The sequence below is a fragment of the Antechinus flavipes genome, chromosome 5 (assembly GCF_016432865.1).
Source record: "Antechinus flavipes isolate AdamAnt ecotype Samford, QLD, Australia chromosome 5, AdamAnt_v2, whole genome shotgun sequence".
Taxonomy (NCBI): Eukaryota; Metazoa; Chordata; class Mammalia; order Dasyuromorphia; family Dasyuridae; genus Antechinus; species Antechinus flavipes.
In genome coordinates, this window is record NC_067402.1 from 238,359,055 (window position 1) to 238,383,965 (window position 24,911).

The window sequence follows — 24,911 nt, forward strand, 5'->3', positions numbered from 1 at the left end:
GTTAACTTAAAATTAAGTTTAAAAATTAAGTTTAAAAAATTTTTTTCATAGCTTTTTAGTTAAAATAAGTTTACACTAAGACTACTTTCAAACCAGGTCTATTCAAATAAGCAATGATATTTTTTTTTTAAGTAGAAAGTGAATTAAGGAAAATATGGAAACATGGATTACCACCATTTTTAATGTTAGTTCACTAATATAAACTACCACAACAGGCCAAGACAGCCTAGCAAATGTCACAACTAGGAAGCAACTGATGTCCTTCCCAGGGAGAAAAATAAGAGTAACCAAGAATAAAAATGTTAAAATCTCAGAGAAGAATAACATGAAATCATGAAAATGAGAAATTATAAGAAACATTTCCTCATAAATAAATAAAAGAATGAAATTATAGAAAGTAAGCTGTGCCTTTAAAGGTTATTCTACAAAAAAGAATTTTAAGTAGATTAAATATGAAACAGATCTATCAACAATTTTAAGATAGCAATAATTATAATTTTTTTCATTTAATATTACTTTATTTTTTCCAATTTCATGTAAAAACAGTTGGTAACATTTACTTTTTTATAAAATTGATTCTCAGTTTTTTTCCCTTTCTTCCAGCCTCCCCAAGTTATCAGATTATGTAGACATACAATCATATTAAATAGTTGTTCTGTTGTGAAAGAATCAGAAGAAAAAAGAAAAAAACAAGATGAAAAACAAAAAAATAGTGAAAATAGTATGCTTCGATCTGCATATAGAAGTTATAGTTATTTCTCTGGATGTAGATAGCATTTTCCATCAAGAGCCTTTTGGAATTATCTTAAATCATTGTATAGTTGATTGATCAGAGAAATGCAAATTAAGACAACTCTGAGATACCACTACACACCTGTCAGATTGGCTAAGATGACAGGAAAAGATAATGACAAATGTTGGAGGGGATGCGGGAAAACTGGGACACTGATGCATTGTTGGTGGAGTTGTGAATGGATCCAACCATTCTGGAGAACAATTTGGAATTATGCTCAAAAAGTTATAAAACTGTGCATATCCTTTGATCCATAAGTGTTACTACTGGACTTATATCCCAAAGAGATATTAAAGAAGGGAAAGGGACCTGTATGTGCCAAAATGTTTGTGGCAGCCCTTTTTGTAGTGGCTAGAAACTGGAATATGAATTGATGCCTATCAATTGGAGGATTGGGTAAATTGTGGTAATGAATGTTATGGAATATTATTATTCTGTAAGAAATGACCAGCAGGATGAATACAGAGAGACTTAAAAAAATTTACATGAACTGATGCTAAGTGAAATGAGCAGAACCAGGAGATCATTATACACTTCAACAATACTGTATAAGGATGTATTCTGATGGAAATTGATATCTTTGACAAAGAGAAGATCCAATTCAGTTCCAATTGATCAATGATGGACAGAATCAGCTATGCCCAGAGAAGGAACATTGGGAAATGAATGTGGACTATTTGCATTTTTGTTTTTCTTCCCAAGTTATTTTTACTTTTTTGAATCGATTTTTCTTGTGCAACAAGAGAACTGTACAGATCTGCACACATATATTGTAACTAAGATATACTTTAACATGTATAACATGTATGAGACTATCTGCCATGTAGAGGAGTGGGTGGAGAAAGGGAAAGGAAAAGTTGGAACAGAAGTGAGTGCAAGGGACAATGTTGAAAAATTATCCATGCATATGTATTGTCAACAAAAAGCTATAATTTTTATGAAAAGAAAATAAAAAGCTTTAATAAAAGTAAATAAAATGCTAACTTATTTAAAAAATAAACAAATCATTGTATAGTTGAAAAGAGCTAAGTTTATCAAGTCAATCTATTCCACAGTGCTTCTGTTTCTCTGTCAATGTTCTTTTGGTTCTTTTCACTTTACTCAGCATCAGTTCATGTTAAGTCTTTCCAGATTTTTTTAGGCAATCAGCCTGCTCATTATTTCATATGCAACCATTCCCCAATTGATAGGTGATCCCTCAGTTTCCTATTCCTTGCCACCACAAAAAAAAAAAAAAAAAAAAAAAAAAAAAAAAAAAAAGCTGATACAAATATTTTGCACAAGATTTCTTTAGGATGCAGATCAAGTAAAAGTATTGGTTAAATTGGTTCATAAATATACTTTCTCTTGTTTAAAAATTTGAAAAAAATGGGTTATACTTTCTCTTGTTTAAAAAAATAAACAAAACAAAAGAAAACAAAACAAAAAGAATTAGTTCATAACTTCACCAACAATGTCTTACTGTCCCAGTTTTCCCACATTTATCATTTTTCTTTTCAGTCATATTAACCAATCTGATAGGTATGAGCTGTATCCCAGAGTAATTTTAATTTGTATTGATTGCTCTAGTTAATAGTGAAAATTTAGTTTTTCATGTGACTATAACTTTAATTCCTTCATCTGAAAACCGGCTTCATATCCTTTGACTATTTATCAAATGGGGAATGATTTATCTTCTTTTAATGTAATCAAAATTTCCTATTTTACATTTAGGGGTGTTTTCTTATATCTTGTTTGGTCATAAATTCTTCCATACTCCATAGACATGTAAACTATTCTTTACTCTCCTAGTTTGTTTATAGTATTAACAGTGTGAGATGTTGATCAAGATAGTATCTGCCATGCCAGTTTTCCTAGCAGTTTTTGTTAACTAGGGAGTTCTTATTCCAGAAACTGAGGACTTTGATTTTATCAAACAGTAGACTACAATAATTGACTACTGTCTTGTGTACTTATTAACTGTCCCAAATAGTTTTTTCAGTCGACTCTAGGATTGTCTAAGTATACCATCATATCATCTGCAAAGAGAGATAGTTTTATTTTTTCACTGTCCATTGTAATTCCTTCAATTTCTTTTTCTCCTTTTATTCCTAAAACTAATACTTTTCATTCTGTATATAATAATAGTAGTGATATTGAAAATCCCTTGATTATATTAGGAAAGCCTTTAGGTTATCGCTATTACTAATAATGCTGATAGTTTTAGATATATTGTTTATCATTTTAAGGAAAATTCCATTAATTCTTATGTTCTTTGGTGTTTTTAACAGGAATGGGTGCTGATATTTTGTTAAAATGCTTTTTCTACATCTATTAAGATAACTATGATTTCTGTTGGTTTTGTGATTGTTAGGGTTAATTATGCTGATTGTTGAAACAGTTTTCCATTCTTAATATAGATTCCACCTGGTCACAGTATATTATTCTGGTAATAAATTACTGTAATCTCTTGGCTAATATTTTCTTTAAAATTTTTGCATCAATATTCATTAAGGAAATGGGTTTATAGTTTTCTTTCCATTTGGGCTCTTCCTGGTTTATATATCAGCATCACATTTGTGTCATAAAAAGAATTCAGCAACACTCCTTTGCCCATTTTTCCAAATTTTAAATGTTAAGTAGAATTTACTTGTAAATCCATCTGGTCTTGGAGATTTTTTTAAAATGAGTTCATTGAGATTTTCTTCCATTTTTTTTTCCAAAATGGGATTATCTGAGTATTTTATTTCCTCTTCTGTTAACCTGGGGAATTTATATTGATTTATTGGTAAAATATTTTTTAATTATCACTTTAATTTCCTTTTCATTGGTGGTGAATTCACCATTTTCATTTTTATAATGGTAATTTGGTTTTCTTTCCCTTTTGTAATAAATTAATCAAAAATTTGTTTTATTGGTTTTATTCTCAAAAAAAAACCTCTTAATTTTATTTGTTAGTTCCATAGTTTTCTTAACTTTCAATTTTATTAATCTCTCCTTTGATTGTCAAAATTCCCTAACATGGCACTTAACCAGAGACTTATTTGGTTCTTTTATTTAATTCTTTTATTACCTTTTTAAGCTTTATATGCAGTTTAATTTTTTCTTTTTCTATTTTATTTGGGTAAGCATTTAGAGATAAGAACTTCCTCTAAGAAATGCTTTGGCTGTATATGTATGATTTGTTGTTTGACCCATTCATTCTTTAAGATTAGATTTAGTTTTGAAATGATTTCCAGTTCTAGATTTAGTTTTGAAATGATTTCCAGTTCTATTTTTCTATGATTAGATTTAGTTTTGAAATGATTTCCAGTTCTATTTTTCTATGACTCTTTATTATATGTAATTTTTTATTGCATCATGATCTGAAAAGAATGTATTGAATATTTATGCCTTTCTGCATTTGAGATTTTTATGTCCTAATCAGTGGTCAATTTTTGTGTAGGTGCATTGAGAAAAAAATTAATTCCCTTCTATCCTCATTCAATTTTTTCCACTGCATCATCATATCCAACTTTTAAAAAATTCTATTCACCTCGTTAACTTCTTTATTGCTTATTGCGTAGTTAGATTTATCTAGTTCTGGGAGGGGAAAGTTGAAGTGCCCCCACTGTTTTACTGTCTGCTTCCCATAATCCATCCTCACTTTATTGTATAACTCTTCTAAGTGCCCTAAGGTAACTCTCAGAAGTTACAAGATTTTTCTTCCCCTGGTAAGGATGTAAACAGCTTTCAATGAGCACTTTTTTTCCTTTCCTTTTTTACCTTTTTATGCTTCTCTTGAGTCTTGTATTTGAAGATCAAATTTTCTAAATCCCTTATTCCATCGAACTTCCCATCTTTTCGCCTAAAAGATTATACTCAATTTTTCTGGGCAGTTTATTTTTGGATATAGTCCAAGTTCCTTTGCCTTCAAAATATTAACTCTCATGCCCACTGATTCTTTAATGAATTATTAACCAAGTCCTGTGTTATTCTGACTGTGGCTCCTCTATATTTGAATTATTTCTTTCCAGTTGCTTGCAGTATCTTCTCCTTGACCTGATAATTCTGGCTACAATATTCCTTGAGAGTTTTCAGGATCTCTTTCAGGAGATGATCAACAAATTTTTTCAATGACTATTATACCCTCTGGTTTCTAGGAAATCAGGGCAGTTTTTCTACATTAATTCCTTGAAAAATGCTTGTTCAGGCTCTTTTTGCAATCATATTACAAGGTAATCAAATAATCCTCAAATTATCTTTCCTGGATCTGTTAAGAGATAAGCTGTTTTTCCCATAAGAGATTTTCTTCTATTTTTTCATTCTTTTGAAAATCATGCCTCATAAAAGTAAATAGAGAACAGTTATAATTTTTAAGAAATTATTTTCTTCAGTTAGTTTTTATGTCTCCTTTTCCATTTGGCCAATTTTAATTTTTTTTCCTAACTTGGCCCATTCTATTTTTTTTTAAAGCATGTTTTCATAAAACATTGTTTTTGTCTACCTTTGTCTACTAACCTAGACACCCATTCTTGCAAGAATGTAAAATAAATCTTCCCTGTATTAAAAAAATATATATGTTTTCTTCAGTCAATTTTTATGCTTCCTTTTCCAAGCTGTTGACTTTTTTAAAAATTCTCCTACATAACTCATACTTCTTTTTCCAAGTTTTCTTTTATGTCTTATGACTTTTAAAATCCTTTCTGAGCTCTGCCAAGAGAATTTTTTTGAGTTTGAGAATAATTCATATCCCCTTTTGAGGTATTTCAGATATTTTATTCTCTTCCAAGTCAGTGTTTGGATTTTCCCTGCCTCTATAGTAGCTTTTTATGACTACCTTTATTAGAATAATCTATTTATAAATCAGTCATCTAACTTTAATTATATATATATATATGCAAACTTTTGCAAATGGTTGGGCTATAGACTTATTTTCACACAATTGAAAAAGAGATAAAAGATTTTACTGTGCTTTACTGTTTATTATTTTAAAGTCATTTAATTGAATAGATGTTCTCCTTTCATTTACATTAGCAATTCTATCATTCGAACCCACTTGGAAAATAAATGTGCTCTAGTAAGATGCCTCATAAGACTGCCTGACAGAAAGTAATGGGATTGACATCCAGGGTAGAGAACCAAGAGGGGGAAATTCTCTATACATGATAAAATATTCCAGATTGTTTTGTTTATAGATGTCATATCTTAATTGCTCTAATTTGGAATTGGAACAGAGAAATTTAAAAAATGAGAATTAAAAATCATTTGGTTTTGAATCATATTAAATCCATTTTGGAAAAATTAAGTAAGTGTATGAAGACTGCCTACTGTTGAGTCTACAATATGCGGGCAGATGGACAGTTCTTAGAGCTGATCCATCTGTAAGTTTACCCTGGACAGACACTGACAAGTGAAAAAAAATATGGGCCCAGAATTTAACAGGATAACAATGAGATGAATCACTTTAGGAAAACTATGCAATGATCTCCTAAGTTATTCTTAAACAAACAAACAAAAAAAAACTGTTTATAACATCATTATTTGGACTATTTCTTATGACTTTAAATTTTATACATATTAAAATTGTGCACCCAAAAAGAAATAGAAAGGTCCATGATATGCTTATAACTACACAATAGATTATATATGAAATATAATCATAAAGTAAATAAAAATAAATAAAAGATAATTTTTAAGAAGGAGGGTCATAGGTTATGTTTCAATTATTTAAAGAATCACATTTTTTTTGTTTTGTTTTGTTCTACAGAAGACATGTAAGTGGTTTAATGCTGGACAGAAGATAAGGGAATCCTGAATAAGAATACTATTCAGGTATTTACATAGCTGTGACTCTGGATAAGTTATATTATATCTCTTAGCATCAGTTTCCTCAGCTGAAAAAAGGACAATGCCACTGCAGATCACACAATTAAGGATCAAATGAGAATATTTCATAATTATGAGATTTTTATAATGTTTAATTAAATTATTTATCAAACTATCTATCTTGTATAGGATTTTGTAAGCTTTGCTCTATTTATATTTGTTGCTACTTAGTAGCAACAATTTACAATTGTTCTCCTCCCTATCTTGCTGGCCTTTTTAATAATTATTCTGCCACCTTGTTGCCCAACTTATAATCAGACATATTAGCCTGGTTGAACTAAAGCCTTAACTGTTCTCCTTCCCAGCTTCCAATTCACTAGATTCATCTTATGTTCCACCTTCTCCAAGAGGCCATTGTAGGTTTCTATAAATGTTAGAGCTTTCCCCAATAAAACTATTATCCATCTATTTTGTTTTTTATCTTGTATGATTTCTCATTTATTTTCTACCATTAAAATTTAAGTTCCTAAAAGCTTAAATTTAAATTTAAGAGCAAGAAGTTTTTTTTTTTCTTCCAGTGCTTAGTACAATACCCAGTACCCAGTGCTTAATACTTGTTATAAATTGAATATATAAAAGGCAACATTTAAAAATAGGTCTTGATACCATAAACAAACTAGGAGAGCAAGGGATTGTTTACCTATCAGATTTTTGGAGAAGGGAGGAATTTATGTCCAAAGAACTTTGGCTATAGCCAAAATGAACTTTGATTCCATTAGATTTTAAAAAGATTTTGCTCACACAAACACACACAAAAACCAACACAGCTTGGATTGACTTCTATTCTTATACATTTGACACAATTCCCTTCTAGAAGGGAAGTACAAAGCTGGAGGAAAAAGTTTAGAGACAATGTTTCTGATAAAGGCTTCATTTCTAAAATATTTATAAAGAACTGTGTCAAATGTATAAGAATACAAGTCAATCCCCAATTGATAAATGGTCAAAGGACAATTTTTAGATGAATTAAAGTCATCTATACTCATATAAAAAAATGCTCTAAATCACTATTAATTAGAGAAATATAAAATAAAACAATTTTGAGATACCACCTCACACATCTCAGATTGGTTAGGATGACAGAAAAAGATAATGATAAATGTTGGCAAGGATGTGGAAAAAACTGTGATACTAATGCATTGTTGGTAGAGTTGTAAAATGATCCAGCCATTTTGGAGAGTAATTTGGAACTACTTTCAAAAATTTACCAAACTGCCCATAGTTTGTGCTCCCTTTGATCCAGCAGTATTGCCTATTGGGCCTATATCCCAAAAAGATCTTAAAGGAAGGAAAGGGACCCACATGTGCAGAAATGTTTGTGGCAGCCCTTTTTGTAGTGGCAGGAAACTGGAAACTGAGGGGATGCCCATCAATTGGAAAATGGCTTAATTAAGTTATGATATATGAATGCTATGGAATATTATTGTTCTGTAAAAAATGATTAGGAAGAGTATTTTTAGAGAGGCTTGGAGAGACTTACATGAACTGATGCTAAGTGAAATGAGCAGAACCAGGAGATTATCGTACACTGCAACATCAGTATTATGTGACGATCAATTCTGATGAACATGACTCCAACAATGAGATGATTAATGTCAGTTCCAATGCGATGAAGAGAGGCATCTACACCCAGAGAGAGAACTATGGGAACTGAATGTGGAACACAACATAACATTCTCACTCTTTTTGTTGTTGTTTGCTTATGCTTTGTATTCATACTAATTTACTTTCTTTTTTTTTTGACCTGATTTTTCTTGTGCAGCAAGAGAACTGTATAAATATGTTTATATATATATTGATTTTAACATATATTTTAACATGTTTAACATATATTGGATTGCTTGCCATCTAAGGGAGCGATGGGGGAAAGGAGGGGAAAAATCTGAAAAACAATGCTATTAAAGGGTCAATGTTGTCAAATTATCCATACATATATTTTGAAAATACAAAGCTCTAAAAATTAAATTAAAATAAAATAAAATCTTTACAAAGATCAATAAAGTATAATTTATTTATTGGAATTAATATCATTAACTTGATGGCATCTATCAAGCAATTGATTCAAATTCCAGGAGAAAAAAAAATTTTATGAAATCTATGATCCCCTTCTTAGAATTAAATGTAAAACTATAAAGCACATTGAAATATAGCTTTTAAAATATTCATTGAAAAATAGTTTGAGTAATACTTTGAGAACTTTTTAGAGAAAAAGCATTGCTCACATTAGAATTATGATTATCTTGTTTCATCATGATTCAAATTTAGACATGGAATGTCTCTCTAAGCTAGTGTTTAAAAATACCTTAAAGCCCAACTTTTCCAACATTTCAAACACACACACACACACACACACACACACACACACACACACACCATTAAGATTTTTCCACAAAAAAAGTGTTTGGACATTTCTGCTATTTGGGGAGCTGCATTTGTAGGGAGAACCATGTAGTCAGATGTTAAGAACATTTGAAGGAAGGTACCAAAAAAAATCCCAATTGGAAATTATCAGTTTTAACTCCTTACTGATCAAATATTTAAGCATATTCAGTTCTAAGAGAAAAGAAACACAATATTTTAGTGAATATTTTTTTGTTTTATAAAATTACATAACTCTGCAAAATAGAAAACACTAAAAAGATACTCAATTGACTCCAAATTTTTGATAAAGATGTCTAGGTTAGAAACTAAACTAATCAGGATCAAGGAGCTGGAAAAGGTTTTCCTTTATTGTGCTTAACAAGTCTCATGCATATAAGCTGACACATCCTGCATAGAATTAGAACCTCATTACTAGAACATGAAACGTATGAAAGGGAAAGAGGAACATATTTAGGAGTAGAGTGTAAGAAATAATATAACAACTAAGGAAGAAGTGGCAAATCCTTTCTCTAAAGGGAGGGAACTATAACAAAGTAAAGACATAAAGCTTGTCTGCTTCTGTTCCTAGGGCTCCCTCTTCCCATTAGAAGGGTAGAGCCTGTATCTAGCCAGAAATGTCCAATTCCTCTGGACTTTTCTCTCAATAAAATTTCCTTGTTACCTGACTTTCAGAGTCAGCTTGTTTCTCACACTCCCCATATACCCCTTGCTGTCTATGTTTTAATTTCAGGTAATTTCAGGTAAATTCAGATACTATCTATTGGCTGAAAAGACATATTGCTAGTCCTCACAACTGTTCCCTTCCCCTCAAAAGACAAATTGAGCGTGATCTTACCACTCAGGGTGGGTTTCAGAATACCATGAGAAAGGAATCTACTGTTTCTAAGTGATATTAGAAGTATCAAACTATATCTAAGTGATATCATAATTTTACATAGCTGTAAAATATCTTTATTAGCATAGAATTAAGACTTGATATTAACCATAAATAAAATACAAAGTAAAACAATAAATTAAAAAATGAACAATATTATCCAAACCCTAACCTTTGGCCAATTTCAAATATAAAATGTCAAGTCTAACACCCTAATGCCACTACAGACAAATACTACTGTCTCAAAAATAAGAAAAAGGATTAACAAACATTCTCAGATCACAGAAGCATGAACTAGCTGTTCTTTTCCAAATGCCCATAAAATGGCTAACATAAAAGATAAAAGGTCTTCCTTTAATCAGTAACATTTGCATGAACTCAATAATGTTGTTTTACCAAATAAGCATTGAAGAAATGACTGGATCATAATGATTTTTTTTTTCTTGAAACAGAAAGGTTTAAGAGCAATTCAAAATCAGATCACAGGTTATTCTTAAAGTGCCTAGATTTATAATTCAATGCAAATTATGCACAAAACTGATAGAAATTACTGAAGGCCACAAGAATTAAGCACATATATACAAATATTCAGAAGTTTATTATATTCTACAAATTGATAGAGGGCAAATAATTGAAATTGGTCTCAAATTGGTCTCAAAAATTTCTGCGGAAATTAACCAATAAACTACGGAACCTGAGTGTTATTACAAGCAGAACTTTGGCCCCAGTTACCCAGATAGAGTGGTCTAGAAAATGCTATTGCATAAGAAGACTTAAAGAAAATAAACTTAAGAACCAAAAAGCAGTTATTTTATCTACCTCTAAAATAACCCATGAAATAACATGAAATATAAAAGAATAGGAAAATGATTTGTCTTTGAACCATTTATTTAAATTGCATCAAAAACTTCAAAAATAAAGATGAAGATGATGCTGAGGATAGGGATAATAAATGATAATTTATTATAATAAATATATTTTATTTATATTGAATATAAATTCAGGTGAAGAAATACCTACAGTTAATAGAGGTCCACACTTTCTGTGCCATTTATAATCTTGGAAAGTTGTGTGGAACACTGAGGTTAACTTGCTTGCCCAAGGTCACACAGCCAGTATATTTCAGAGATAGAACTTAAATGAGGTCTTTCTCTCATAACAAAAATAACAATAAAATTAATAGCTGTAGGTATAATTGACCTCTGATTCAATATTCATTCCTCTCCAATTCATCTTCTGCAAACTGCAAAAGTGCCTTGCTTACTAAACTCTAGTATCTCCCTTCTGCCTCTAAAATATATATCTATTCTTTTCTGTTGGGCATTTAAAAACCTTCATGACTTAACTCTAACCTTCTTTTCCATAGTTGCCACATGAGTAAAAAGAAAAGGAGACAGATACAAGGGTGTTATGAAGGTCATATCAGTACCAGAATACAGTGTGCTTCCCAATTCATCAGGCCACCTTTCATGAAGAGGAGAAATAAACATATCTTTTAATATATATGCTTTTGGGTTCATCTGTCTCCAAGGTTTCATGGATCATCATAAAAACTTATACGTGTGCATAAAACATTCATTTAAGAGATATAACATTGCTATCTTCCTCTCAGGGAAAGATAGAAATAACTAATTCTTAATGTCTTAGAAACAAGACATTTTAGAAACAAGATGTTTTGTCAAACAGCCTGATTGAATCATCATTTGTCTTTTTTCTTTAAATAATAGCTTTGTATTTTCAAAATATGTGCAGTTTAACATTCACCTTTGCAAAATCTTGTGCTTCAAATTTTTCTCCCTCCCTTTCCCTAGACAGCAATTAATGTTAAGCATGCACAATTTTTTCTGTACATATTTCCACATTTATCATGCTGCACAAGAAAAATCAGATTGAAAAGGGAAAAAAATGAGAAAGAAAACAAAATGCAAGCAAACCACAAAAAAAGGTGAAAATATTATGTTATAATCCACATTCAGTTCTCACATTTCTCTCTCTCGATACAAATGTCTCTCTTTATCATAAATCTATTGCAACTGGCCTGCATCATCTCATTGTTGAAAAGAGTCACATCTATCAGAGCTATGCTGATCATTACATCATCTTGTTGCTATGTACAATGTTCTCTTGGTTCTACTCACTTCACTTTAGCAGCAGTTTATCTAAGTCTCTCCAGGCCTTTCTGAAATCATCCTGCTGATAATTTCTTATAGAATAATATTTTACAATATTCATATATCATAATTTAATTCAGCCATCCTCTAATGGACATCCACTCAATTTTCAGTTCCTTGCCACTACAAAAAGGGTTGCAAAAACATTTTTGCTGGTGTGAGTCCTTTTTTCTTTTTTAGATCTCTTTGGGATAAAGGCAGAATAGAGACACTGCTGGATCAAAAGGTATTTTGGTAGCTAATTTGATAGCCCTTTGGACATAGCTCCAAATTGTTTTCCAGAATGGTTGGATCAGTTCACAACTCCACCAACAGTATATAAGTATCCCAATTTTTCCATATCCCCACCAACATTTATCATTATCTTTTCCACTCATCTTAGCCAATCTGAGGTGTTTAGTGGTAACTTCAGAGATGTCTTAATTTACTGAATCATCATTTTTCTAAGCAGTAGGAGCAACTCACTACGCTTCATTCAAGTTCTATCTTGCAAACAATTGCCAATATAAATCTTCCTAAAAATCTGTGATACTTATCAAAAAATCTCTACTGGCTCCTACTACTCCTAGATTAAAATAATATATTGCTCATCTCACATTTAAATCCTATAGGATAAACAACAAATACTTTACCTTGTACATAATGACTTTAGGATTTATATTAAAAAATAAATCTCTTCCTTTATATTTAGTGACCTTTACAATCTGGCAGAATCTTTTCCTAGTTTGAGATCTTCGTTTTCCTTCATTTACTGTGTTCCAGCCAAATTAACCTACTTATACAATTCCCTAAAAATTTTACCTTTCCATCTTTTACCTCAATAATTGAGTTATTAAGATCTAACAATGTGCCAAGCACTGTGCTAAAATCTGGGGATACTGAAACAATGAGATAGTCCTCGTGTTGCAAAAAATTCATATTCCAATTAGAGGAGAGAACCCCTAAAAGAAAGTTCAGTGACATGGTGAATAGAAAAGACTGAAAACTCTTAAGAGTTCAGTGATAAGCATCAGTGGATACTTAAATTGCATCAGTAGGTCAGATGGCAGTGCCAGGAATCTGGAGTGAATAAATGTAGAACAGATTTTAGGAGCCACCTGGGTGAGCATGCATACATAAAGGTCTATTAGTCCTCCATTTTACTGACTCTTATCTCATCCAAGAAATGTAAACAGTTAAGTAGTCCAGATGGGATCTGAGCAAGTAGAGTTAATGATGAGGTAAAAGCAAAGAGAGAAGATAGCAGAAATAATGAAGCTGAGATGAGACAAAAGGAGAAAGGTAGCAAAGGGATCTAGGTAAACTTAATTTGCATACATAAAATAAAAGCCATGAAGTGGTTGTCTAATTTCCCATTTTAATCAATTGCCTCTCTACAGCAGATTTCTCCTTAAACTGGTCAATTTCACCTCCAAAAAGAGTATGAAACTCTAAAATTAAAGAAAGATAAAACAACCCAGAAAAATGTTTTCTGTTCTCCTAAGGACCAGTTACCAATGCTTAAAAAGTCAATCTAAAGGGCAACAAATGACACAGTGGATAGAGCACTGGTTCTGAAATTTAAGGGGAATCTGAGTCAAATCCAGATTCAGTGTGACCCTGTACAAGAGGTCAGTCCATCAATAATTAGCTCATTGATATGGTTATACTGTATATCTTATCTTGGATCTTTCATACAGAAATTTTTTTCTATGCCATCATTTGGAATGATCCTTTAAGAATTGACATAGAACACCCATTATTGGTCCTATCCCTTATTTACTGTATGTCTGCAGTATCAAAAACATCCTGAGAGTTCTAAAAAACCTTTCTCACCACAAATAAATTCAAACTAGCCAAAGAATTGCTTTCCAAAGAAGGCCAGAGAAAAATATAGTTTTCCTTTTCCCTTTATTTCTCTAGCATACAGTTCAGGTTCAACCATAATTTATTTTTCTGTGCCCCCTTTTTACCATGAAATTCATAGGTTTTTTTTTTTTTTTTATTCAGACTTACCCAGAATATGAAGTTGAAGATAAACATAGAGTATTTTATAAATCCATTGACACTTGCCATTTTTAAAGGGAAGGAAGAAACCAAATGACTAAAAAGAATTCTTTCTAAGGAAAGTATCCAGCAGCGTCCTCAAAGTGCTAGGTGGAATTTCTGTGTGCTGTTAGAAAGGGGAAAAAAAAATATCTCTTTCAATTAATGAGGTGGATAAAATTAACCAGCAAATTTAAATGTCACAAGGTACTATTTGTAACTACACGGTTCCCTTAATACCTTTTCTGAACTAGACTGGGGTATTTCTTAAGATTAACTTCCCTAAAGTAAATAGAAATGAAGTTACTCAGGGGGGTGGGAGTGTAATGCCAGAGAAATGGAGGCAAGATAGAGATTAGAGAGTTTTTAATATTTTATTTGAAAGGGAGAGATTGTGCTGAGGATGTCCAAAGCATCCAGCAACCAATGCGAATTCTCAATGACATATATATACACGTGGCTCAGCTACAGGGGAAAACCGAGGCAAGGGCAGAGTCAGAGCACTGAGAGCATGAACTGACTACTGACTATCAATCTGGTTCTGATAGGGTGGGGGGAGAACATTCTGATAAGTTGGGATGGAGAGAGGCACCCAACATTCTGATGATGTCTAAGATAGAAGGTCTTTCTCCTTATCTGGATCATCATGATTAGGAGGATTGAGCAGAAAAATAAGGAACTGAGACCGAACAATTCAAGGAAATTGAGTCAGGACAATAAACAAAAACTGTGACACAACAGTAACAGGAAGTAGAATCATGAGGTTTTTGTTTCAGGCTTCAAAAATCAAACAGCCTCCTTACTATCTTATATTATTTGCATGATTTCACAATGATTGATTTTTTTTTTTGAGAAAAACTCTTGGTGGAGTAGTTTTTCCTTTAATTCAGGAAAAGAGGACATTTTTGATTTGTGATGAGACATTTTTCTCATCATAGGAGGATAATAATTGCACCTCTGCTTTACCATTTCTTTAAAAAAAAAAAAAAAACAGATCCAGTTTCAGTATCACATCTTCTTAGGGAGCCACAAAAACTTTTTCAGAAATCAAACAACTGTTAAAGGTATAAGGAAATATATTTAAAATATTTGAAAATTTGATAGATGCCAAATTAATATCTGTAGAACTGCATGGAAAAAGACTATACTTCACATTGATACTTCTAAGATTAAGTACAATTAAATTCAACAAACTTTTATTAAGTGCCTACTATGTGCTTGACCCCCGAATATTCAAAAACAAAATTCTTTATCCTTAAAGGACATGTTCTATGGAATTATCTCATTTTCTCTGGAACAGCTTTATAAAGCAAATCCTGTAAATAAAATCTTCATTTATAGATGAGGAAACTGAGGCTCAGGAATTAAGAGTTCTCCTCATGATTCCCCAGGTATTATTTAACAAGAAAAATCCAAACCTACATCTTTGAATTTAAAATTCAGTGCTCATCTCACTACTATATACAGCATATATACATTTTAAAAAAATTATGGTGATTTTACCTAAAGCTTATTTCTTTTAATTCTCATTCAGCACATTCCTCTGAAGCTACTATATTTAATGCAGGCCTGTAGGAGAGGGAGAGGAGATAGAGGGAACCAACATTTTTTATTATTCAATATGCTGCTTATTTTCAGAAAAGGCTCAATAATCCTTTCCATTTGTCACTCAGGAGCTGCTCCTAGAATTCCCTTGTAAATATATAATGGTCTGCAATTATTTTGATAAGTTGGTTTACTTTCTAGGTATGTTTTCATCTACTTCTGATGCTATCTGGTGCCTGCCAATTCCTTTTCTTCTACCTTATTCTTCAAATTGTTCTGGGATTATACAGTACTCCTAACTTGATGTGAAATAGGGACATACTTCAGGAACCTATGACTATATATGCTGGTTATCTTTTTCTAATAGCATATTAATAATGTACTAATGTAATTACATTATGTAGTAATTTAGTAGTGAGGAAAGACTTGTTATTATAGCCAGATGCCCAAAGGGCTATCAAATTGTGCATACCCTTTGATCTAGTAATGTTTCTAAGAGAATAGGGCCCACGTGAGTAAAAATGTTTGTAGCAGCTTCTTTTGCAGTGGCAAGGAACTGGAAACTGAGTGAATGTCAGTTAGGAAATGGTTGAATAAGTTATGGTACATGAATTATTATTTTATTTATTTATTTATTCACTTGTTTATTTGCTTGTTTGTTTCTTTATTTTTTGCTGAGGCAATTGGGATTAATTAACTTGCCCAGAGTTACACAGCCAGGAAGTGTTGAGTGTCTGAGGTCAGATTTGAACTCAGGTCCTTCTGACTTCAGGGCTGGTGCCACTACAACAACTAGCTGCCCCCTTTATGATGTATGAATTATTATTCTATAAGAAATGAGCAGGCTGATTTCAGAAAAGCCTGAAAAAGACTTAAGTGAACTGATACTGAATGTGATGAGGTTCTAGTATTAGAGAATTGAGGTGTGAGAATTGATGTGAGAATCCCCTCTGGTCTAGGTACAGGTCTTGAAAGAATTCACGCACCCAAAATCCGAATGGCAAAAGGAAGTTTTATTTTTCACTAGGAAGCTCTCTCTTAGTGGGCAAATCTCTTAATGAGGAAATTTGCAGAGTGTATGAACAGCAACCTATTTTATAAGCAAATCTTGGCTGGGGGCCAAGCCTGAATATAAAGCTGTGATGAGGTTTTTTTTTTTTTTTTTACCTTCTTTCTTGATCCAATCTTTCGTGAGCAGCAAGATAACTGTATAAATATGTATACATATATTATATTTAACAACATATTTAACATGTATTGGACTACCTGCCATCTAGGGAAAGGAGTGGGGGGGAAGGAAAGGAAACAGAATGTTTTCAAGGGTCAATGTTGAAAAATTACCCATGCATATGTTTTGTAAATAAAAAGCTATAATTAAAAAGAAAAGAAAAGATTTGTCTAGAAAGTATGCTTGTTTTCAGACTTTTTGGAATCTGAGACCCCGAATCTCCCTTCTTTTACAGATCAAAGAGGACACATTTTCAGAGTGATTATTTTACAGATTAAAGGGGACACAGTTTCAGAGTTCACCCTGTCAAATGAAATGAGCAGAATTAAGAAAAAACATTGTATACACAGTAACAACAAGATTATGTGGTGATCAACTGTGAGAAACTTTGTTAAAAAGAACCATGTGGTGATACAATACAATTTCAATATACCTGGGATGGAAAATGCCATCTATATTGTTATGCCATAGTTCTCTTTTATTGTCCTGACTCAGTTTCCCTAATTATCCTGACTCAGTTTTCCTAAATTGCCCTGCTTTGGTTTCCCTGAATTGTGACTTAATTGTTTTGGTCAATCATGCAACCACTCCTCCCTCTTAATCATCAGAATATTTGATAAGGATAAAAGATCTCATATTTTAGAATATCAGAATGCCTCTCCCCATCCCAAGCTATCAGAATATCAGATACCATCTTATCAAGATGCATCTCCTCATGACTGGGGTACCTCCCTCCATTATGTCATCCCCATCTCCTGTGGCTCACCCCACTCTATCCCCAGCAGAGTCCTGTTCCTGCTCTCAGCACCCTGCCTCGAGCTACCCCCTGTGTCTAAGCCACGTGTATATATATGTATGTCATTGAGAACTAGGATTGTTTGCTGGATTCTTGGAGAGGATAGTTTCATTCAGCCCTGGGACCAAACCATGCATCCATTTGATCCCAGTAAATTTCTCCCTTTCAAATAAAATATTAAATACTCTCTAATCTCTATCTTGCCTCAGTTTCTCTGGCATTACAGTATCCAGAGAGAACTATAAAAACTGAATATGGATCAAAGCATAGTATTTGCATTTTTTTGTTGCTGTTTGTGAATGGGACTGATTGGATGAAGTATTTCTCAGTATTGACTCCCATGTTCCCAGAATGAGACCTTGGGGAGGTCATTTACTCTCTGGAGGAATGAACTTTGAACCTGAGACACAGGAAGTTGTAGGAAGTGACATGACCTGTGGAAGGCAGCCAACATTGGTGATCATTGGTCAAGGATGGTTATATCCTGTTAGTCTATCCAATGAGAAGGCTCTAGTCTTTTGCTTTTAAACCCTGCAAAAGCCGGAAGCTGGCCAGATTCCAGGAGCATATGGCGGGAGCATGGGATGGCTCCTAGGTATGTCTGGGCCTCCCCTGCAGGGATTAAATAAATGTTTTCTCTTTGTAGCTGATGATGTCTCCGGATAGTTAATTGGATTGGGAAGGGGGTCTTGCACCTGACCCGTCCCACACATTTGTTTCCTTGTGTTTTTTTTTTCTTTATGATCTGTATTTTTTCTTGTACAGCACAATCAAAATGGAAATATTTTGAAGAATTGCACATGTTTAAATTATATTGAATTGTTCACTGTCTTAAGGAGAGAGAGAGAGAAAAATTTGGAACACTAAGTTTTGCAAAAATGAATGTTGAAAACTATCTTTACAAGTATTTGGAAAAATAAAATACAATTTGAAGAAAAAAAAAAGAAGGAAAGTTGTTAGGATCCAAGAATTAAACAAAAATTGATGTCCACTGATTTTGGAGAGTACAGGAGACGGGCCATGGATCTATGGAGAAATTTTTCTCCACATTCAGTGGAATCTATAAAACTGACCTATTTCAGAAACAGAAAAATTCTTCAGAATCATTATAAAGTATATTAAAAACAAGAAGGGAAGAAATAATGCAACAATGCAGGTTTAAGAATCATTCTGATTCTCACTGGCAATCCCCCACCAGACTGCACACTAGCAGTTTCATAACACAAAAGCCTCATCTGTCTTTGATTCCTGATTTGTACATTAAGATTGCTTTTTTTCATAATTTACAAACCATGAATCAGAGTAAAATTAATGTATACCTGAAAAAATGGAAACATAAGAGAATAAGTTTTAAGTAAGGGCTGCTTCAAGGAACAGAGATTAAATTCTTTCAGTTTTGTTCCAGAGAGTACTACTAGAAGAATACATAAAAGTTACGAAGAAGAAAATTTGGGCTGTTTAATGGAAGCTTCCTACAAAGAGAACTCTCATTAAGTCCAATGTGCTTCCCAAAGTAGGTCCCATTTTTGTTCAGGCAAGAGTTGGATTAAATGTCTTCTGAGCTCCCTTTCCTTCTGAGACTTTTTGTTTTTAGTTTGGGCAAGATCAGATTTTCCACTCCTTCTGGCCAAACTTAGAATTTTTTTTTTTTTTAATTATTTTGAAGTCTTAAAAATTTGAGTACTCTTGACTCTTTTCTCATGAAAAACAGAAATGCATTTTGAAATATTCAAAAGTTTCCATATTTGTTCACACAAGCATAATTTTGAAATATTCAAAAGTTTCCATATTTGTTCACACAAGCATAGTCTCCACCAATGCAAATCATAGCCCCTTTATAATTTAGATGAACTTTTGAGAATTGGTTTGACCAACCAGGTGACGAGGATATTTCAAAGCTGCCTAATATTCAACAGAAAAAGGCAAACAGGTGAGACTTGTGTTTGTCTAGATGTTTGTGTAATCTACAGGCATAACAATGAGAAATGTGAACTAAATTTCTCAGAAGACATGTGAGTTGCATTATTTCTTCCCTTCTTATTTCTAAGATATTTTTCTCTTCAAGATTTTATAGGTTCCACTTAAATGAAGTAAATTGTTTAAGATATCTCAAAAGATGGAGACAGTGTTGTAAAAATTAAAAGAAGGTCACTTGTGTCCCAGGGCCAGGTTTCTTTCTCCAGAAATCATGTGGTTTACAAGGAGTGGGACCTTTTCTCTGTGAGACTAAGTTGGAGCTACCTTGGCATTGAAACTCCCATGTAAGATAATTTAATAATTAAAGATAGGGTTGGGTTAGAAGTTTTTCCTCATATATGATTTAGAATGTGAGGTCATTTGTCCTGTAAAGAGTTAGCCCAGGGCCCTATATAATTCTCTATTAACTGGGCCTCTCCTCTCCTTGCCTAACTGCTTGTGGGGAGGGAGACACCCTTTCTTGTGAGATAGTAATAAAAATTCCTTTCTGCTTTTGCCTTGAGAAATCTTCTTAATTTATTTGATTTATTTGAGCCCCTGGTCTTGTCCCACACACACTGAATATGGAAGAGATAAAAATTGAGATGTGTGTGTAGCCCATAACTTAGGCTATCTACTATCCAAAGGACTGCAGGCCAAATAAATCATTTGATATTTCAACAGATTTAAAAATAGAGATTCATCTGTGTAAAAACTAAATATGAAGTTCTGGCACAAATTAGGTTAGATTTTCAGTATTCAAGTCATGAATACTTTTTCATTTTGAACATCTATCCAATGCATTTTATACACATCAAAGCTAAAAAATTAAGAGATGATCATAGATTCCATTTTCACATAGTATAATTTCTTAGACATTCATCTTATCATAAAAAATGTAATGTATAATTTAACATTAAACATTAAATTACATTAATTTAATTTAACATTAAACATTAACTTAATATTTAATATTAAATTTTTTTAATGTTTATTTAATATTTTTAAGGAATTTAAAATTTATTAGATACATTTTTTGTATGAGAAAGACAAGTTATTTATTCATTTAATTTTTCATTAATTATTGACTAAACATACCCCTTGATCCAACAGTGGGTCTATGTTCCAAAGAGATTAATTATTGACTAAACATACCCCTTGATCCAACAGTGGGTCTGTGTTCCAAAGAGAGATCATAAAATAAGGGGAAAGACAGGTGCAACAATGTTAGTAGCAGCCCTTTCAGTAGTGACAAGGAACTGGAAATTGAGTAAATACCCATCAGTTGGGGAATGGCTAAATAAGTTATGGTATATGAATGTGATGAACTATCATTCTATAAGAAATGATGAGCAGGCTGATTCAAAAAAGCCTGGAAAGACTCACAAGAAATGATATACAGAGTGAAGTGAGCAAAACTAAGTAACAAGATTATATGATGATCAACTGTGATGAATTTGGCTCTTCCCAACAATTTCAACTCAATTTCAGTAGACTTGGGATGGAAAATGCCATCCTCATCTAGAATTATAGAGGCTGAATATGGATGGGAGCATAGTATTTTTACCTTTTTGTTTTCTTTCTCTTGGTATTTTTCCCCCTTTTGATTTTTTCTTGCACATGATAAATATAGAAATATCTTTGAAAGAACTGCACATATTTAACCTTTATCAGATTACTTGTTCTCTTGAGGACAGGGGAGATAAGAAGGAGAAAATTTTGGAACACAAAGTCTTACAAAAACAAATGTTAAAAACTGTCTTCACATGTATGTGGAAAAATAAAATACTATTAAAAATAATTTGCCTAAAAACCCATTGTATACAAGAGAAATAGCACTTGAACTAGGGTTCAAGATTGGTCTTAGAGAACTCCTTTTATCCAGTCCAAGTACACACCTTCATAAGAGAGCTGTGTGGGGAAGTGAGTTATTAAAATTATTTATTAAGGGTCACAAAAACAATTTAAGTAAAAGGCAGAACTTTTGTATGAGGTCCTTTCTCATTTTTAAGCTGACTTAATGCCTGGCTACTAAAAAAAAAAATAAGAACTACTAATATGTTATATTGAATATGATTATATCTTGTTTGAAACTGAAGACATAGTGTAACCAAAGAATGTAATGGTGATAATTAAAGGTCATGTTAGTAAGATGGCTTTCCCTGATCTAAATGTCTTGCCAGCTATACAAATACAGATGATCTTTATTATCTTTATTTATGACCTTTATTTGTCTTATTAAAACTTGTTTTAAAAAAATACCAAAACTTGTAAAACAAGGATAATATCTGTAGAGGTCATATCACACTTTGTGGGAATGAACTGAAATAATAGAAGACACTTTCTAAACTTTAAATTTCTCAATTAAGACCAATTATTTTGATGGTGATAATCATGTTCTAATCTTTTTATTTAGTTCAGATATAAATAGGAGTAGGACAAACCCACTATTCTGCTATTATTCTTTAATATGCAATATCCTATGTGGATTATAGAGATGGGAAAAAAAAACCTGCTTTCTTATAAATGATTTTGTTATTATACTAGAGGATAGATACCATATTTGTAATTTCACTGAATACAGGTAGGTACTTTTTCTATAAAAGTGGTGTCAAATAAATAGATCATAGCCACATATTGACTTAGAAAATCACAAATTAGCATTTGATATTGTTAATTATTTTGTTAAACATTTCCTAATTACAATTAATCTGGCCACTGAAGGAGTTTCACACCTCTGTAAGAAAAGCAAAGTGATCAGCCTTGAGTCACATAATCAATATGTGTTAGAAGAAGGTTTTCCTATTTCCAAATCTAGACATACACTACACCAGACATACACTATACATTGTTGCTGTTGGTGTTAACCATCTGTTACCTAGTTCTTATTTTTGTTGAATATCAGAGAAAAAAGACTGAGACATATAGATATGCTTCTACTATCCTTACTTATTTAATGCCACAATTTTGTTTCAATTGGACAAGCCTAATTTCAATCTCATTTTCTATAGACTCAATTAAACAAACTTCAGGACTATTTCAACAGCAAATAAATTAAGGATGGCTTCTATCTTAACCTGTCATGACTAAGAATATGGTTTTAATTTCTTTCACTAAATTTCTATTTTGAGAGTCTTACATTTCATAAAGTTTGAAAGTATATTTTATATGATATCAAAAACTTTATTGTTAAATTTTTCTTAACTAATGTTATTTACATATATAAGGCCATATACATATATATATGAAGCTATAGGCGACATTTCTTTTAGTAGTTTAGTTTCAGCACAATTCCCTGACTGAATTCAAGAATATTTTAAGGTTTATGTTTATATAGTAATTTGTTGTTTATTTTTATCAATTGATAATATGTATGAAATATTAAATTTGGGCACCTTAAAGATAACCTTTCTGTGATTTTTGGTGACAATGATCTGATCCCGAATGAAGTGAATTTCTCCACTTTTATTTTTTTAAAAATCTCCCTGACACCTATTTGTTAAAATTGACTTTTAAACACATTGTTGATTGTTTCATTACTGTCTGCAATTTTTTATATACCTTCCTTCCCCAACTGATTTATTACTATTGAAGTAAAAATATCACCAGAATCTCTTTTGCTACTTTCTGGAATAAAGAATCTCTACCTACTGCCATTACTCAACAATCTCTCCTTTAAATTTCACATCACATAAATTATCAGTCAACCCACATTCTTTTGGCCAGTCCCACTCCCTTTTACAATGGATTCTTCAACTCCTGACTTGATAATAAAAGATTACGACATATAAATTGATATTCCCCCTAATACCCTTCTTCCCAATTCTTTCAAAACATACTTTCTAGGACTTATTCAACTTCAGTCACAAAGCTTGTCCTACCCTTGATCTTGCCATTGCTGAAAAGTAAATACAATTCAATGTTCTTGCATTTGGGTACTCTTATCTAATAATAATTTTTCTTTTACTATGCCTTTCACTGTAATGCCTCGGTTTCCCTGAATTGAAATACTTCAGTTTCTCTGCCTCAGTTTCCCTGGTGGCCACCCCTCCATTCCTGTCCATTAGGACTGAGAGAATTAGGGCCTCTGAAGCTCTGACCACTCACATTCCAGTGAGCTTATCTCAAATTAAAAAAAAAAAAAAACCCAACAACACTCCAGATAGTTTGTCTCAAATATTTGGGTATCTCCTGGCCTCAGAGTTCCTGTCTCCTGCTTGACCATCTTCTTGACCTTCAACCTGTCAGAATTAAAAAGTTATGGTCCATTCTCCAATTGATAAATGGTCAAAGGATATGAACAGACAATTTTCAGATGATAAAATTGAAACTATTGCCACTCATATGAAAGAGTGTTCCAAATCACTATTGATCAGAGAAATGCAAATTAAGACAACTCTGAGATACCACTACACACCTGTCAGATTGGCTAAGATGACAGGAAAAAATAATGATGAATGTTGGAGGGGATGCAGGAAAACTGGGACACTCATGCATTGTTGGTGGAGTTGTAAACGAATCCAACCATTCTGGAGAGCAATTTGGAATTATGCCCAAAAAGTTATCAAACTGTGCATACCCTTTGATCCAGCAGTGTTACTTCTGGGCTTATATCCCAAAGATATACTAAAGAAGGGAAAGGGACCTGTATGTGCCAAAATGTTTGTGGCAGCCCTGTTTGTAGTGTATAGATACTGGAAATTGAATGGATGCCCATCAATTGGAGAATAGCTGGGTAAATTGTGGTATATGAATGTTATGGAATATTATTGCTCTGTAAGAAATGACCAGCAGGATGAATACAAAGAGGCTTGGAGAGACTTATATGAATTGATGCTAAGTGAAATGAGCAGAACCAGAAGATCATTATACACTTCAACAACGATACTGTATGAGGATGTATTCTGATGGAAGTGGATTTCTTTGACAAAGAGACCTAACTCCATTTCAATTGATAAATGATGGACAGAAGCAGCTACACCCAAAGAAAGAACACTGGGAAATGAATGTAAACTGTTTACATTTTTGTTTTTCTTCCAGGTTATTTTTACCTTCTGAATCCAATTCTCCCTGTGCAACAAGAGAACTGTTCGGTTCTGCAAACATATATTGTATCTAGGATATACTGCAACATATTTAACATCTAGGGGAGGGGGTGGAGGGAGGGAAGGGAAAAATCAGAACAGAAGTGAGTGCAAGGGATAATGTTGTAAAAAAAAATTACCCTGGCATGGGTTCTGTCAATAAAAAGTTATTATTTAAAAAAAAAAGAACTTAAAAAAATAAAATAAAAT